This window comes from Oncorhynchus nerka, linkage group LG17 (assembly GCF_034236695.1).
Source record: "Oncorhynchus nerka isolate Pitt River linkage group LG17, Oner_Uvic_2.0, whole genome shotgun sequence".
Classification (NCBI taxonomy): Eukaryota; Metazoa; Chordata; class Actinopteri; order Salmoniformes; family Salmonidae; genus Oncorhynchus; species Oncorhynchus nerka.
Window position 1 is genome coordinate 43,553,700 of NC_088412.1, and position 17,019 is coordinate 43,570,718.

The 17,019-nt window shown below is 38.4% G+C and overlaps 1 protein-coding gene across 2 annotated transcripts in view; it reads left to right on the top strand.

Annotated features, from left to right (window-relative positions):
* Positions 1–1,197: 1,197 nt before the first annotated feature.
* nek7 (NIMA-related kinase 7) overlaps positions 1,198–17,019 on the top strand; it is a 141,989-nt gene continuing 126,167 nt past the window's right edge. The window contains exon 1 of one of the 2 annotated variants that reach the window (XM_029686769.2): positions 1,198–1,547. The gene's annotated coding sequence lies outside the window, so the exon portion shown is untranslated. Of the gene's footprint in view, positions 1,599–17,019 lie in introns of both variants that reach the window. The other variant, XM_029686768.2, reaches the window with a different exon arrangement.

Here is a 17,019-nt window from a genome sequence, read left to right on the forward strand (position 1 = left end):
GTCTTAGTGTCAGCATCTATCTGTGGTGGTAGCACAATTGGTTGGGCGCCCGTAAAACTGCTGCCAGTTCTTCCGGCGCCATTTTAAGGAGTCTACTACTGTATGTATGTGTGAATGGTGACAGAATATTACCCCAGCTGTAGGTCCATTTGAGTGTGTGTGGTCACTTTGGCCTGCACATCAACCAGTTCTGGGAACATTCAATATTTCGGCTGCTTGCTCTCAAAGTGCTGCTTGAATATCTTCAGGCTTGTGTCTATTAAAGGTCAATTGCAAAATAGAGGACCTTAATCTGTTGCTTAGATTGAATTCAAAGTTGACACAAATGATAAACTAAGCAATAAGATGCAACAAACTACAACACATATGAAAGACTGTACCACACAGGCCAAGTTTCCCAAAAGCTAGGCTAAGTTCATTGTTGGAACCTTCGTATGAGCATCTCGTTAAATCTCTGAGCTGTTTCCCAAAACCATCATTACTAAAGTGGCACTTGAAAACCATAGCAGGTATGACTAAATAAGGTTACATAACCTTGTCTACTTGCTATAACAATGATCTGCTGTCCAGAGGGTAACAGAAAACAGATCAATGACTTCCTGTAGTAAAGTTTGTACACTGTTGACTCAAGAGAAGATGCTAATCAGCCTATCTCTTTAACCTTTCAAAAAGCCAGACCAAAATAATCCAGCTAGCTAGGGTAGTGACAAGTCAAATAATACTTGAAGTACCCACCCCACACCCACAGGCACAAACAAACATCAAAAACACCTAGCTTCACCAGCAACATTAGCTAGATAGTTAACTAGCAAGCTAGACTGTTGGTTTATAAAAGCCAAGGAAAGCTAATTTTATAACCAATTTCTCATGCATTTAAATAGCTAGACATATAGACGGTGGGTATAATTTGTGGAACATTCCAACAGAAATCTGTTCCAAAAACTTTGTAAAGAACAAGGTTGCCAACAAACAACACATTCAAAGTTGTATAGGGGCAGAATAAGATACCGTGTAGGGAGTGGGCTATTCAATTACGTAAATACAGGCACATTTATTGATAAACATCTAAACGTCACTTCAGGATAAGCCTACTCGAAACACAGATGTTATTTGAAGACGTTCTAAAATCCGCTATGGGAAAAATGAATGGGGAAAAAACAATTGGAACCATTTCCGTATTTGACCGCTAGGTTTTATGGGCATTGTGATTTATATTGCGGTACTCCATAGGCTACTACTTCTGATACCTGTAAATCTGCCCTTAAAGATCACTGAAAATAAAAAATATCTACTTTCGTTTCCCCCAGTGGTATTTGACAGTTCCCCTCAATTCTCTGACGTTTACCCCGCCCCATCAATCCTGGGTTGTTTACAATACTGCCACAGGCCAGGAATGGTAAGGGGCTGACGGACTCTTTTGGAACATACCTCGTCAACTAGCTACTTTTACGATAGAGGTCGTCTCTGAAAAGTATTAGCGCACAGGGAAAGGTGCCACGCAAGAGCGGCCCGGCAACTCGACTGCAGCACGACCTTGGATTGGAAAAGTAAGCACAATCGCCACCCGAAAATAACAGTAGCGAGGCTCCCACTTCCTGGTAAGAATGCAGAAGTTTGCTAGCTAGCTAACGTTAGCTAGGTTCCAGTGTCCATACCATTGCCACATGTGGAAGTTAACTAACGTTAGTTAACAAACTTATCGAATTTGCTAGCCAGCTAACGTTAGCTAGGTCACTATTGTCACATGTAAAACTTAACTAACGTTAGTTGGTTAACAAACTAAGCGAATTTACGGGGTAATTTGTTCATATTCCACGGAAAGTTTAAGCAAACAAGATGAAAGTAATGCGACTTCACTTTTCATCGTACTTTAACTAACTCGCTAACAATTAATCTGTTTTATAGTGTATCTTGCACGTTACTAATAACGGTATGTGCTGTCAACAGTTAGCTGTCTAGGTTGTCAGGTGTTGTATAATGATAGCTAATGTGTTATCTAGGTAATATAACGTTTGTCGTCAGTTTAGTGTTTGCCAATATTTTTGCTTTTCCAAACTTTTGCCAGCCTGCCCTGTGTTTCAGTTATTGTGTCTTGTCTGATGTCACAATGGAAATATGGGGTTATTTCAGAACAGTTATAATTCACAGACGGGTTGTCTGACAACGCCACGAAAATGATGTGGCCGGAAGGTATGCGTTGTTATGATTCTGAACGTTGTCATGTCTAGATTGGATCCAGCATTTGTCAAATTTACAAAATAAGTTTTTAGCATTTTAGCTAATCCTAACCCTTTTCCTAACCTTATCATAATTCCCCTAACCTGCCATGTTTATTATCCTTATCTGCTGCGTACGTTCTCCTAAACCTGCTACGAAAAGTAAATTATTACAAAAGCTTCTAGCCATGACCTATTAATGGTCAGATAATTAGCAATAATGATAAGAAGCTGCCTTGTGGAGAATCGCAGGCTAGGAACTGCCAGATGCAACAAAATAACCTGGAAGTAAATCTGCATTGGGAGCCAATTTTTTTAATGGAATACATAGATCAGGGTGGGAAAAAAAGAATTAAAACACAATTTAAATGTGTTTTCGGAAGGGCTGTGGTCACCATCCATGTAATACATTTAAATGTTACATCGGGTAGTATTGAGGAGCTATTTCATAGTTTTTTCATAGGTACACTATTTTCCTATTTCAATCCTATGCTTGGTGTGACTTGTATGGACAGAGAAGACCATCTGATATTCCTTTAAATATTATGATATGCAACCTGGAATCAAAATTTAAGAGGACCAGTGTTATATAGCGAGGAAAAAAAATCTCACATCTGTGCAGTTTGCAAGCAATGTTGTTTGGCTACATTGTATTGTTGTTTCCTCTCCAGAGTGTACTGGTTGTATTGTGTCATTTTGCTTGCTCGTTCGACCAAAAATGTTGGTCGAACGAAAGTGTTCTTTCAACTAGGAATCGGCCAATATTAGCTAAAAATTCCAACATCTGTATTGGCCCGATGTCTAGTTTAACGCCAATGTGCAAAACCAATGTCAAAGCTGACGTGCATACCTATATAACGTAGATGGATGATGTAATGACGCCACAAAAAAATATAGCGCGACAGGTGAAACACAGCATTCCTAACCTAGCCCATAATGTCTGCTGTGTGGATCAATCAGTCATTTGAAAGAGTAAGACAATTCTAGTGAGACAACTCAAGGTAATTTAATTCATTGCCCTTGACAATCAACCGTTCTCTGTCATGGAAACTTGCCTAGAAGGAGGGTAGGGGGAGGATTCTATCCTCAAGTGTATTTCTTAGTTACTTAGGTTTGCTGTATCACAACTGGCTGTGATTGGTTGCAATTTGAGTTTAATCCACCAGAAAAGAAAAAACAAATAATACGACAAAAAGTATTATTATTATGTATCACATCCAACCGTGATTGGGAGTCCCATTGGGGAGCGCACAATTGGCCCAGCGTTCCTCTCCCTCTAAAAACAGAAATAAATGTTTTGGACTTTACAAATATTATTTTGGCCTTTTATTCAGATTACAATTGCTCACTTTCATTTTTTTGGAAAATGAAATAACCTCCAAAATATCGTTCTAATTTATGAAGTCGATGGCAGAAATGCTTCTCAAAGATGCCCTCTGGTGGTCAAACTAGCACTAACTAGCTTTAATGGCTGACACTTAAATAACGTGCCATAGAATTATGCGGCACTACGCAAGCTGTGCTGCAGAACGCGGCAACTTTTAAATGACGAACCACTGTAGACCTGTTTTGACGTTTCCACTGGTTCAGAGCGTCCCATTTATCCCTTTCACGCTGAGTGGTTATCAAAAGTGAGCGAGCGAGTCGGGAAGATTTTTCAAATACATTAAACTCAATGGATGTAAAAACAGACTTTGTTTGCTTGCTGTTCTGAGATGAATAAAAAAATGCTTTGAGAAGCTCCACAGCTCATCAGTGGTGTTGCTTTAAGCCAATCAGAAATACTATCAGACCCCCAAATTTGGCACATTTATATGCCTACATTTGTGACTCACCACCTGGATTCGGTCTTATGTAGCAACATTTTTACAGTGGATAAAAGTACACTCAGAGCTACAAAATGGTATATCATACACTGCATTTGTGGAACAATGGGAAAGTAATTATTCTTTGAAAGTTGATGAACTTGAAAACTCTCTTTTGAATGTTTTGGTATCTAGTGAAGAGCTCCTCTTTGTCTAAACCCATTCAGCATCGTTTACACCCTTTTTAAGCTTCGGCACCACCCATCTCATTTCGCTCTCGGTGCGCACACTTTATTTATTTACCTCCTGATAACATGAAAACAGCCTAACCAGCTCTGCTGGCAACCATTTCATTATGCTTTTTTGCAGATGTTTACCGACAACGGCCATATTCAACGGTGTTGTAGACACGTCACGTAAGGTTAGCTAACAAGCCAGCCAGCTAACGTTAGGTAGTAAACCTTTCTAGCGCAGGCGACCCACCTCGACAACATCCGGTGAAATTCAAACTACAGAAATATAAATATTTTACATTCAGAAAAATACATGTGTAATACATCAAATAAAGCTTAATTTCTTGTTAATCCAGCAGCTGTGTCAGATTTCAAAAAGGCTTTACGGCGAAAGCACCCCATGCGATTATTTGAGGACAGCGCCCCGCGTAGAAACCAGGCAGGTGCGACACGAAAGTCAGAAATAGCCATATAATAAATGCCTTTGAAGATCGTCTTCTGTTGGCAACCCAAAAGGTCCCAGTTACATCACAAATTGTCCTTTTGTTTGATAATGTCCTTCTTTATCTATAAATCTATAAAAACTCAGTTTTAGCTGGCGCGCTTCAGTCAAATATCAACAGGTTTCCCTCCTTCAAAATGCATACAAAATGAATCCCAAACATTAGCAATAAACTTATCCAAACAAGTCAAACAACATTTATAATCAAACCTTAGGTACCCTAATAGGTAAATAAACAATAAAATTTAAGACAGAGAATATTATGTTCATTACCGGAGATAAATAACGAAGAATGCGCTTTCCTCCATGCGCATGGAAACACTACAGCCAAAATATGAGCCACTTAGAAAAACTATAACTTCTAGCTAATTTTTCCAAAAACCAGCCTGAAACTCTTTCTAAGGACTGTTGACATTTAGGGGAAGCCCTAGGAACTGCAATCTGGTAGGTTTTCGCCTTACAATAAAAGTGACAGCCATTGAAAATAGTGGTATGCCAAATGTTTTTTTTGTTTGTTGTTGGATGGTTTGTCCTCTGGGTTTTGCCTGCCATATCAGTTCTGTTATACTCACAGACATTATTTTAACAGTTTTAGAAACTTTAGCGTGGTTTCTATCCAAATCAACCAATTATATGCATATCCTAGCTTCTGGGCCTGAGTAACAGGCAGTTTATTTTGGGCACGCTTTTCATCCGGACGTGAAAATACTGCCCCCTAGCCCAAAGAGGTTAATTAAACAACAATGAACAAAGTGCCAACAATGCCTAACATTAAGCTCTAACTAGAAAAGCAAACCGCTCTGGGAAACAAATAATAGCATCCGCTAGGGAGCCAGCCAGCTAACGTTAGCTAGCTAGCTAACAGTACACTATAGCTTGAAATGAACCCCCTTTCTGTCAAATTTGAAACATGTTATTTCTGAAAATGTAGCTAGCCATCTTATCTGTTTACACCATCATGCATGATGGACACGCGTCTCCCTGTCAGGAATGCCATACCACGTTTTTCCTTAGTTTGAAGATGTAATCCGGAGGCAGTTGTTTTATCCATCTCGTTAGCTATCATACTCTAATTCCACTGATTTTCAAAACTTGATCCTCCAGAAAGTGGAGAGCAACACTTATGCAGCTCCACCACACAATGCATTTTTTTAAAAGCCGCGTTTGACAGGATTACCAGTACAGACTGACAAGCTCAAATGGACAGCAGCCTTCAATATGGCAGACCAATCTGAACTCCCCTCTCAGCATGTCCAACCCACTCATTATCTCAGACAATCATGGCTAGTGGGGAAGGTTGCTCACTTTTTCTATGGCTTAACCAACAAGGCTCATAATGTAACAATTTTATTCATATTTACAGATGGCATACACGTTATTAAGGCACATGGAAGGTTCACATGTTCGAGAAGGCATTTCTGCCAAAAACTGCATTTTGATCAAAAATTTTTTTTTAACGTTCAAACGGCTTTCCTGTGAAGTTGCGACATTCGCCTAGTTTCCTGAATCAGGTCACATTTGCATACAGCCCAAGTAGCCTTTAGGCCTACTTCTATGCCTAATCAGGTGCATGTCCTTACTCAACATTGACAGGAGGGCGCAAACCAAAAGACAATTACTACATTGACAAAACTGATAAATGGAATGAAATAAACCAAAACTTGTTTCTCACACATGTAGCATAAAGACTGAAATAATAATATATTGAATGCATTAACAAAAATGACCTCAACCAAACATACATTGTAGATTAGACATTCTAGGAATGAATGGTAAATGTACAATCAAACTTAAACAATTCGCACACGTTATGAAACAATGAATGTGTACAAATTGACGGGAGAGCTCATTCTGGAGAGAGACTTGCATTTTAGCCACACTCCCCTTCTTGGACTGTGCCATCCCAGTGGCATCTGCAATGGATTAGTTCACTGAGATGGGCGCAAATCAGACAGGTGTCTCGCGTGCCATAAAAAAAACAAATATATATCGGCTATTACATGTCACTGGAGTAGGCTGGCATATAGGCCTATAATTCATTTTCTAACAGCATCTAAACTGATTGGATCAACTTCTGAAAGTACCATGCTTAGATTCATAATGACATCTCTGATTGAATTATTTGCAAACAGTGACCAGTTTTGTTGCAAACAAGACAAACTGGTTTGGCATTGGAGAAATACGGTACGAAGAATATCTTTTAATAGGCCGATTAACATAGACCATGGTAATCTTACCACTGTAAGCAGATCAAATTGATCTTATTGTCATTGAATTGATTAGCCCACTAACCACGTGTTAAATGTGTAGTGTAGACCATGGTAATCTTACCACTGTAAGCAGATCAAATTGATCTTATTGTCATTGAATTGATTAGCCCACTAACCACGTGTTAAATGTGTAGTGTAGACCATGGTAATCTTACCACTGTAAGCAGATCAAATTGATCTTATTGTCATTGAATTGATTAGCCCACTAACCACGTGTTAAATGTGTAGTGTAGCCTACACTGTGTAGGGCTATGGATTGGGCCGCTAGTAGGCTATTGGTGACCTTTTAGGAGTGGTTTCTTTGTAGCAATTCAGCCCTGAAGGCCTGATTTACGCAGTCTCCTCTGAACAGTTGATGTTGGTTTGTCTGTTACTTGAACTCTGTGAAGCATTTATTTGGGCTGCAATTTCTGAGGCTGGTAACTCTAATTAACATCTCTGCAGCAGAGGTAACTCTGGGTCTTCTTTTGCTGTGGAGGTTGTCATGAGAGCGAGTTTCATCATCCCGCTAGATGGTTTTTGCGACTGCACTTGAAGAAACTTTAAAAGTCCTTGAAATATTCTATGTTGATTGACCACCATGTCTTAAAGTAATGATGGACTGTCGTTTCTGTTTGCTTATTGTAGATGTTTGCTTACTCTAGACATATCTCCCATGTCATGTTAATGGGTAGCTGCCCATACAAATATAATGAATAGAATGGGCTTGTAACCTCTCAACCTGGCAATTATGATTTGTTAACTTATCGTTACACTCTCAATGGCTGCATGGTAATTGTGATGCAATTTCCATGGTATAGTCCCAGTCGGTATTACACAGAACATTGCGGCCCCGACTGCTAAGGCTGCACGATTTGGACAAAATATCTAATTGCGATTTATTATTTTTGGGCAGATATTGCGACTATGAATTGCATTTTTTCAAACACGTAAGGTGAAAACTTGGTAATTCCATCAGACATCGTTGAAGTGTCAGTGTAGAGAATAACACTTCTAAAATGGGATCATGTGAATGAGTACATACTGTGCTAACTGAATACAAAACTAAAGGAAATACATATTTTCCAACATTGTTATAGGCTACATATGATAGTAGATATGATTATTACAAGTACACATTAACAAACATGCTTTTTTAACATGATCATTAAACTATACTATGCTATAAGACCTTTCTCCCTCGATTGCTCAGTTTGGCCGAGCTGCCAGCTCTAGGAAGAGACTTGGTGGTTATAAACTCCTTCCATTTAAGAATGATGGCCACTGTATTCTTGGGGACCTTCAATACTGCAGACATTTTTTGATACCCTTCCCCAGATCTGTGCCTCGACACAGTCCTGTCTCGGAGCTCTACATACAATTCGACCTCATTGCTTGGTTTTGCTCTGACATGCAGTGTCCTCTGTGGGACCTCTGTGGAATTTACCACAGGTGGACTCGCATACAGTTGTAGAAACATCTCAAGGATGATCAATGGAAACAGGATGCACCTGAGCTAAATTTCGAGTCTCATAGCAAAGGGTCTGAATACTTATGTAAATAAAGTATTTCTGTTTTTATTTTTAATACATTTTCAAGGATTTCTAAAAAACTGTTTTTGCTTTGTCATTATTATTCCATACATTTTAGAATAAGGCTGTAATGTAACAAATATTTGAGGAAGTCGAGAGATATGAATACTTTCCGAATTCACGGCACTAACCTAAATAAGATAATGAAAGGAAGCCTGTACATGATAAAAATATTTCCAAACATGCATCCTGTTTGCAATAAAGTAAAACTGCAAAAATTGTGGCAAAGAAATGAACTTTGTGCCAAATAATAACCTAAAAAATGCAAGACAAAATATATGCACTGGAGTTGCTTACCAAGACAACATTGAATGCTTCTGAGTGGCTTAGTTACAGTTTTGACCTAAATCGGCGTAAAAATATATGGCAAGCCATGAAAATGGCGGTCTAGCAATGATCAACAACCAACTTCAGAGTTAGAGGAATTTTAAAAAGAATAATGTGCAAATATTGTACAATCGAGTGCAAAGCTCTTAGACTTAGCCAGAAAGACTCACAGCTGTAATTGCTGCCAAATGTGATTCTAACATGTATTGACTCAGGGGTATGAATGAGATATTTATGTATTTCATTAAAAAAAAAATGTTTTCACTTTGTCATTATGGGGTATTGTGTGTAGGTGGGTGAGAACCCCCCCAATATAATACATTTTGAATTCAGGCTGTAACACAACAAAATGTGGAATATGTCAAGGGCCATGAATACTTTCTGAAGGCACTATGTCAGGTAAGCAAACTTTGCAGTTAACATTTAATTGAGAAGGTTTTTGGGGAAAGTATTTCTGACGGTTATCATAAGCATCGCTAACTGGCTACATACAGAGTGATAGACAAACGTGTGTACCAAGGCAATTTTGATGGAAATGAATGGGCAGATAATGTTACGTTTGCCTTTTTAAGCCAGTTGTGGCTAACCGGGGGTCAATGTGGCATTACCCATTACGCCCACTTCCATCTTTGGATAAAAATAAATGTAAAAAGACATTTTCTGCTGTTAATGTTTCAACCTATTCATCTGGTGGTTATATCAATAACAGCTTTTATTCTAAACCAATCTTTTTGTTTTATTAAGTTATTGACAATTATTTTAAAGTTCTCCCTAGTAGCCAATTTCAAAGCTGCATTTTTTGGGGGGTATTTAGGTGACCTGCAGATAAACACTTCTTATATTATTTGTACCTTTACCAATAATTGATCATACTTTATGTAAAATGAAAATATTAATGTACTGATATATGCACAAATAGGATGGCATTTCATGGACATTTTTTTTCCATGCTAGTAGTCGTGCCTGCACGCCAGAGTCGCACAGTAGCAACAAGATAATAGATTTCAGAAATTCACAAGTTAGATTTTTAAATGCATCTCGTCTTATTTAACTTTTAAATTAACCTTGTTTTGTTATACATGTATTACATTTGAGTAAATTGGAACATTTCTCAGGTGGGCTTAAAGGGTACAGTAGCACAAACACTACCTGTGAATGTAAATGGCAATAAACAAATACTAACTTTGCTAATATTGTAGTTTATAGTGTATATTTATACCCCAAACCTTTCATTTATAAATATTAAACCAATCTTATCTTGTTTGAAGTCTATGATTAGTTGAATCAGTTGTGTACCGTTTTGGCGAGAACAAAAGTCTAAGTCCACATTTATCTCTGTGGATATGATTGGACACCCTGTTATTAGTGCTAGGGTTCATGATGAGTAGTAATGATCGGTTTATTTTGACTTTTGATAACTTTATTCATAATCACATTATGAATAAGAATGGGCAGTTAAGTTTTGAACATTTAGGAAATGAATTAAAATGGATGATTTAAGAGGTGGGTCTTATTTGGACCACCCATGGGGTTTACAGGGTTTGTTCGGTATCCATTAACTTCTTGCGTCGAGCCATCCCGGATCCGGTATCGTGACTACAGCCTCAAGCTCATTACCATAACGCAACGTTAACTATTCATGAAAATCGCAAATTAAATGAAATTAATCTATTTGCTCTCAAGCTTAGCCTTTTGTTAACAACACTGTCATCTCAGATTTTCAAAATATGCTTCTCAACCATTGCAAAACAAGCATTTGTGTAACAGTATTGATAGCTAACGTAGCATTTAGTGTAGCATTTAGCGTTAGCATTCAGCAGGCAACATTTACACCAAAAACCAGAAAAGCATTCAAATAAAATCATTTACCTTTGAAGAACTTCAGATGTTTTCAATGAGGAGACTCTGTTAGATAGCAAATGTTCCGTTTTTACAAAAAACATTATTTGTGTCGACTAATCGCTCCGTTTTGTTCATCACGACGTTTGGGTAAGGGGAAAAAATTAATAAATCATTAAAACGCGAACTTTTTTCCAAATTAACTCCATAATATCGACAAACATGGCAAACCGATGTTTAGAATCAATCCTCAAGGTGTTTTTCACATATCTATCGACGATAACTGCCACAATGAATTTTTACTTTCTCTTCTGAAGAAATGGAACGCGCATGGACTTACAGATTACGCACACAGGACACCGGGCGGGACACCAGGTAAATGTAGTCTCTTATGGTCAATCTTCCAATGATATGCCTACAAACACGTCACAATGCTGCAGACACCTCGGGGAATAGACAGAAAGCGCGGGCTCATTCCTGGCGCATTCACAGCCATATAAGGAGACATTGGAACACAGCGCCTTCAGAATCTGGGGCATTTCCTGTATGAAACTTCATCTTGGTTTCGCCTGTTGCATTAGTTCTGGGGCACGCACAGATAATATCTTAGCAGTTTTGGAGTCTGTCAATTCCATGCATAGTCGAGCATCTTTTCGTGACAAAATATTGCGCTTAAAACGGGCACGTCTTTTTATCCAATAATGACACAGCGCCCCCATAGGTTCAAGAGGTTAAGCCCAGTCCAGAAATTCTGTTTAACCTCTTACCTCTACCTGGGACGCTTGCGTCCCAACTAGAGCTCTGGAAATGCAATCGCTTTGCTAATAGTATTAGTTAAAACTCAAAAGTTCATTAAAATACACATGCAGGGTATCAAATTAAAGCTACACTCGTTGAATCCAGGCAACAAGTCAGATTTTTAAAATGCTTTTCGGCGACAGCATGAACTGATAGCATGCACCAATACACTACAACAGAAAAGCACAGCAGGGGACGTAAACAAAATAATTAGCATTTCGGACAAACCTGTTGTAAAATAGAAAACAGTCATTACCTTTCACCATCTTCTTTGTTGGCACTCCTAGATGTCCCATAAACACTATTGGGTCTTTATTTCGATTAAATCGGGCCATATAAAGCCAAGATATCGTTATATGTAGACTGTGTGATAAACGAAAAAAACAGCGATTTCACAACGTAACGTCATTTTTAAAATTCAAAAAGTAGACGATAAACTTTCACAAAACACTTCAAATACGTTTGTAATGCTACTTTAGGTATTAGTAAACGTTAATAAGCGATAAAATCAAACGTAGGCGATGTACATATCATTAGCTGTCGTCTTGGAAAAAATTTCAGGAGAGAGCTCTTCCGGAATGATCTGGGCGGAGACCGGAGGTACGTCGTGCCCCTCTTTCGGTTCAACGAATCAAAGAGGTTTAAATTCACAAGATACTCGACTGCATGGGGATGCTGTGGGAGTTGAATGCTCGGTCTTATCTAATTCGGCTCACTGTTAACAATTGCTGGAAGTGGCGCAAGGATATTTATTTCCATTTTCTGTGATCAGGTTTTCCTGCGCTTTCCGATGTAACGCACGTTATGTAATAGCCACAGTCGTGATTTAACCAGTTTTAAAAACGTCCGAGGGTTTCCTATACACACATTCTAACCATATGAACGTACTATATTCCTGGCATGAGTAGCAGGGCGCTGAAATGTTGCGCGATTTTTAACAAAATGTTCAAAAAAGTAGAGGGTAGGAGCAACTAGTTAATCTCCTGAACAAATATTTCATAAAACTTTACATCTTTTATTTTGTCTCAACTTTTTCTTACAGAAATTAGGACAGTATATGTTAGAAATGTCTAAACGTAGATTTTTGTTGTGTTTAATAGGTACACTTACGCTAGATAGTAGATAAAGTTTATGACAGTTCGCGAGGGAACATGAATAAGTGCATGGACTTTCAGAATTGATTGGCGAGTTACTCATAGTTGGGCAGTAGCTCGCAATCTACCTGTTGGAGACCCCTGGTCTAGACCCGTATGTATGGTAGAAGTTGAACTATGTAGCTAGGCCTTTTGTCCCACTCCCAGAACACTATATTGTGTAGTACTGTATTGAGAACAATGAGCTCAACTCACAGCTCACACAGCCATTGTTTTAACAGCCCAATGTCTCTCAGCTCGATTCCATCAGTAGGCCAGAATAGAATGTAACCAAAGATTATCCAGGAGTGGCTGAGTGATATCACATCATTCTATTGACCTTTATTATTACTCTCCCTTCTGTTTCTACATCCCCTCTCCGTCAAAGACAACAAACAGGGAAAGCATCACTCTCACTCAGCCAGCATCAGCCAGGTGATGGAGATCAGATCACTGTCTGATTCTCTGAATTACACTGTCAAGGATCTAGTCAGAAACCCGATGGCTGCTCAATCAATGGTAGCCAAAAGCTGCCTGCATCAGACCGGGCTGAGCGTCAACAGGTTGTAAAATTTAGGCAGGGCTGCCTGCCAGTAACCTTGTTTTTGATTGCTGATGAGACTTGAATTGTTTTTGACAGCCTTTGGTGAAATGTCATGAATTGTTGCATTGTAAACCAGGTTATGCCTTTGTTGTTGTTGCATAGTCTATAAATCTGTCTCGCATAGGCTTATCTCGTTTTGTCTCATGTTTGACATCGTAACAGTTTCTGTCATTAGAGTTATGTTCTTAGATTAGGCCTATATGCCAGGGCCCTATAAAATCTGTTTTATTTTTTTGCCTGATTCTGTTTAGTTTTTCCTTCAATTTTGCTTTCTCCAGGGGCCTTCTCCAGTTTTCACACTCAATCACTCTTTTTTTTGCTTAAATCATATCAGTACACTACTTTTGACATCTGGGGAAAATATGGGATATGTTGGATGTAGTTACACTTTTAGTGATGGTAGAGTTTGCAAAACAAATGCCCACGGAATTAATCAAAATAATCATGATAAACATAGAGCCGCGTGAAATTAGGGCATTTCCACAGAAACCGAATTACACTTTGACTCAGTTTTTTCCACTTTAAAATGTATGCCAAACAAAAACCATTTGATTTTAAAGTTTAACAAACCATACAACTCTATTCACAATGACTACTTTTAACAATTTCCACAGGAAAAAAAGAGAAAGAAAACAAACTAATTTAGTGGAAGAACTGTGCAGATGCAAACTTTGGTAACGAAATGACGGTAAAATCTACCTCAGATTTTTATGCGACCACGTTTTACAAAAACTCTGTATCTGCTCCGAATTAAGATTCAAAGATGTCTGCAGAAAGAATGGGGTGTCAGCTATGACCACCTAACCAGTAGGCTACCTTTGGGGTGGCAGGTAGCCTAGTGGTTAGAGTGTTGGACTAGTAACGGAAAGGTTGCAAGATTGAATCCCCGAGCTGACATGGTAAAAATCTGTCATTCGGCCCCTGAACAAGGCAGTTAACCCACTGTTCCTAGGCCATCATTGAAAATAACAATTTGTTCTTAACTGACTTGCCTAGTTAAATAAAGGTGTTTACATTTTTTTTAAAATATATATATAAATATGGCACCTTGATTTTGAAAATATTTATTTTGGTTATTGAATTACAGTAAGTGAAGTGGAGTTACACCCAGTAATGGATTTACTGTAACATAATTACCTCATTGGTCCCTGATTTGTCCTACATAGAAATGCATAATTATGGATAGCATGTTATTCTCGTGTTTCACAAGTTTGGAAATCACAGCGCAGCAAATCAAATCAAATCAAATTGATTTATATAGCCCTTCGTACATCAGCTGATATCTCAAAGTGCTGTACAGAAACCCAGCCTAAAACCCCAAACAGCAAGCAATGCAGGTGTAGAAGCACGGTGGCTAGGAAAAACTCCCTAGAAAGGCCAAAACCTAGGAAGAAACCTAGAGAGGAACCAGGCTATGTGGGGTGGCCAGTCCTCTTCTGGCTGTGCCACGTGGAGATTATAACAGAACATGGCCAAGATGTTCAAATGTTCATAAATGACCAGCATGGTCGAATAATAGTAAGGCAGAACAGTTGAAACTGGACAGTGCAGTACAATACAGCACAGCAGAGTAGGGTAGAGTTCAGTACAGTAAAGTAGAGAATACTTCAGTAGAGTACAGTATAATACAGTGGGGCAAAAAAGTAATTCGTCAGCCACCAAATGCAAGTTCTCCCACTTAAAAAGATAAGGCCTGTAATTTTCATCATAGGTACACTTCAACTATGACAGACAAAATGAGAATTGCAAATTATGGTGGAAAATAAGTATTTGGTCACCTACAAACAAGCAAGATTTCTGGCTCTCACAGACCTGTAACTTCTTTAAGAGGCTTTCTCTGTCCTCTACTCGTTACCTGTATTAATGGCACCTGTTTGAACTTGTTATCAGTATAAAAGACACCTGTCCACAACCTCACACTCCAAACTCCACTATGGCCAAGACCAAAGAGCAGTCAAAGGACACCAGACTAAATACTTTTTTGCCCCACTGTATACTTGTTGTGCTTTTGTATTGTACTATTGTATTGAACTGTTCTCTACTTAAGTGATAATGCCAGTGAAGCCGGTGTCTGGAAGATATATTGGCACAAGACTACAAAGTAGCGGCACTTCATTTAGTTTTACCTGTTTTCTGTTGATATTTCTTTGTATATATTTCAACTGGCTGAGAAAAGCTGCCCGCCTGCTCTGTCTCTGTCTCATCCTGACTCCAGACTCGTTCATTACTGTGTGACAGTTGTAGATCAAATTTGAATATTGAAACTATGTTGCAAATGTCGGAGAGACAGACAGTAATGTTTATACAAATCTCTGCCTTTGAAAGCTAAATGTTAGTCTAAAAGAAATGTGAGATGATGTCTAGATGATTTTTATAGTGGATATCAAGTTTATAAATTTCCTGCGTGGGCTGATGAGACAGTGGATAGCGCAGTCAGATCGAACAGAGTAAATAGGCATTTTAACGTCATAGATTTAGCCAGTGTTAACTTGTAAAATAGACAGTCTGGAATGCAGCTTCAACCAATCAGGATTTCACACACACATTGTAAAATGTGCTCTACTCACTGTGCTGTATTGTACTACTGTGTTCTACTGTATTGTACTATACTGTGCTCTACTCACTACATTGCTGTACTGTACTCAGTACTGTACTCAGGGCCTAAAATTACCACCCACTACCTGCCAAATGTGGGTATATTTTGGCATTGGTGGGTAAGCATGTCTAATTCACCAGCCAAGTTGGCAGGTGGCTCTATAGTGAGAGCATTTAATCAAAATAGTCTATTGTCAAGTATAGGCACATGTGCGAGTTATGATTTATAGAAAAATAAATGCGTCAGTAGCTGTTTTTAAAGTATTTCTGATTTTGTTTCATATCTGGTTATGCGCAAAGAAATCCTAATCCTAAAATTATAGCAATCCCACCAGAGCAACAACACTCCCTGTTCGGAGGGCCTGTGCGTACTGTTAATGAAGTACTGAAATATTTGTTTTTAGAAGCATTGGCACAGGCATAAAAGTTGGTCTAATTTACTTGAAAGTCTACTGAAGTATGACTTTGTCTTTGTGTTTCTTGGCTGTTTACATTGTGTTGTTCTCAAGCTAGGTTGCTTTTCAATGTTAGCAAAGATACATCAGTCCTCTACTGGTTTAATTCTCACAGGCACACAGACTCAGAGTGGCCTGTTACCAAGGTAACCTTAAAGGGGACCTGAACATTTTATATCTCATCTGTGATATTTTGTTTAATAAGAGACTCCGGAATATCAAATTAAGTTGTGTAATATCCCACATGACTTCTTACTAGTAATACATTTCTTGTTTAGGAAACATTCATATGCATGCTCGTCTGTTATGACAACAACAAATTGTCTGGTAAAAAAAATCTGAGTGGCTGTTAGATTTGATCTACCTGCCACAGTGGATGGAATTCGGAGAAGTATTATAGTCCCTGACTGTACTGTACTCGACTGTGCCCAACTCACTGGACTGTACTATCCAAACTTGTGAAACATACAGCACCAGTCAAAAGTTAGGACAGAACCCTACTCATTTCAGGTGGTTTATTTTTAAATTTTTAAAAACTATTTTCTACATTGTATAAAAATTCAAAATTATGAAATAACACACATGGAATCATGTAGTGACTAAAAAAGTGTTTTTTTATTTTAGATTTTTCAAATTAGCCAGCCTATCACATTTTAAGGTAGCTCAGAAGC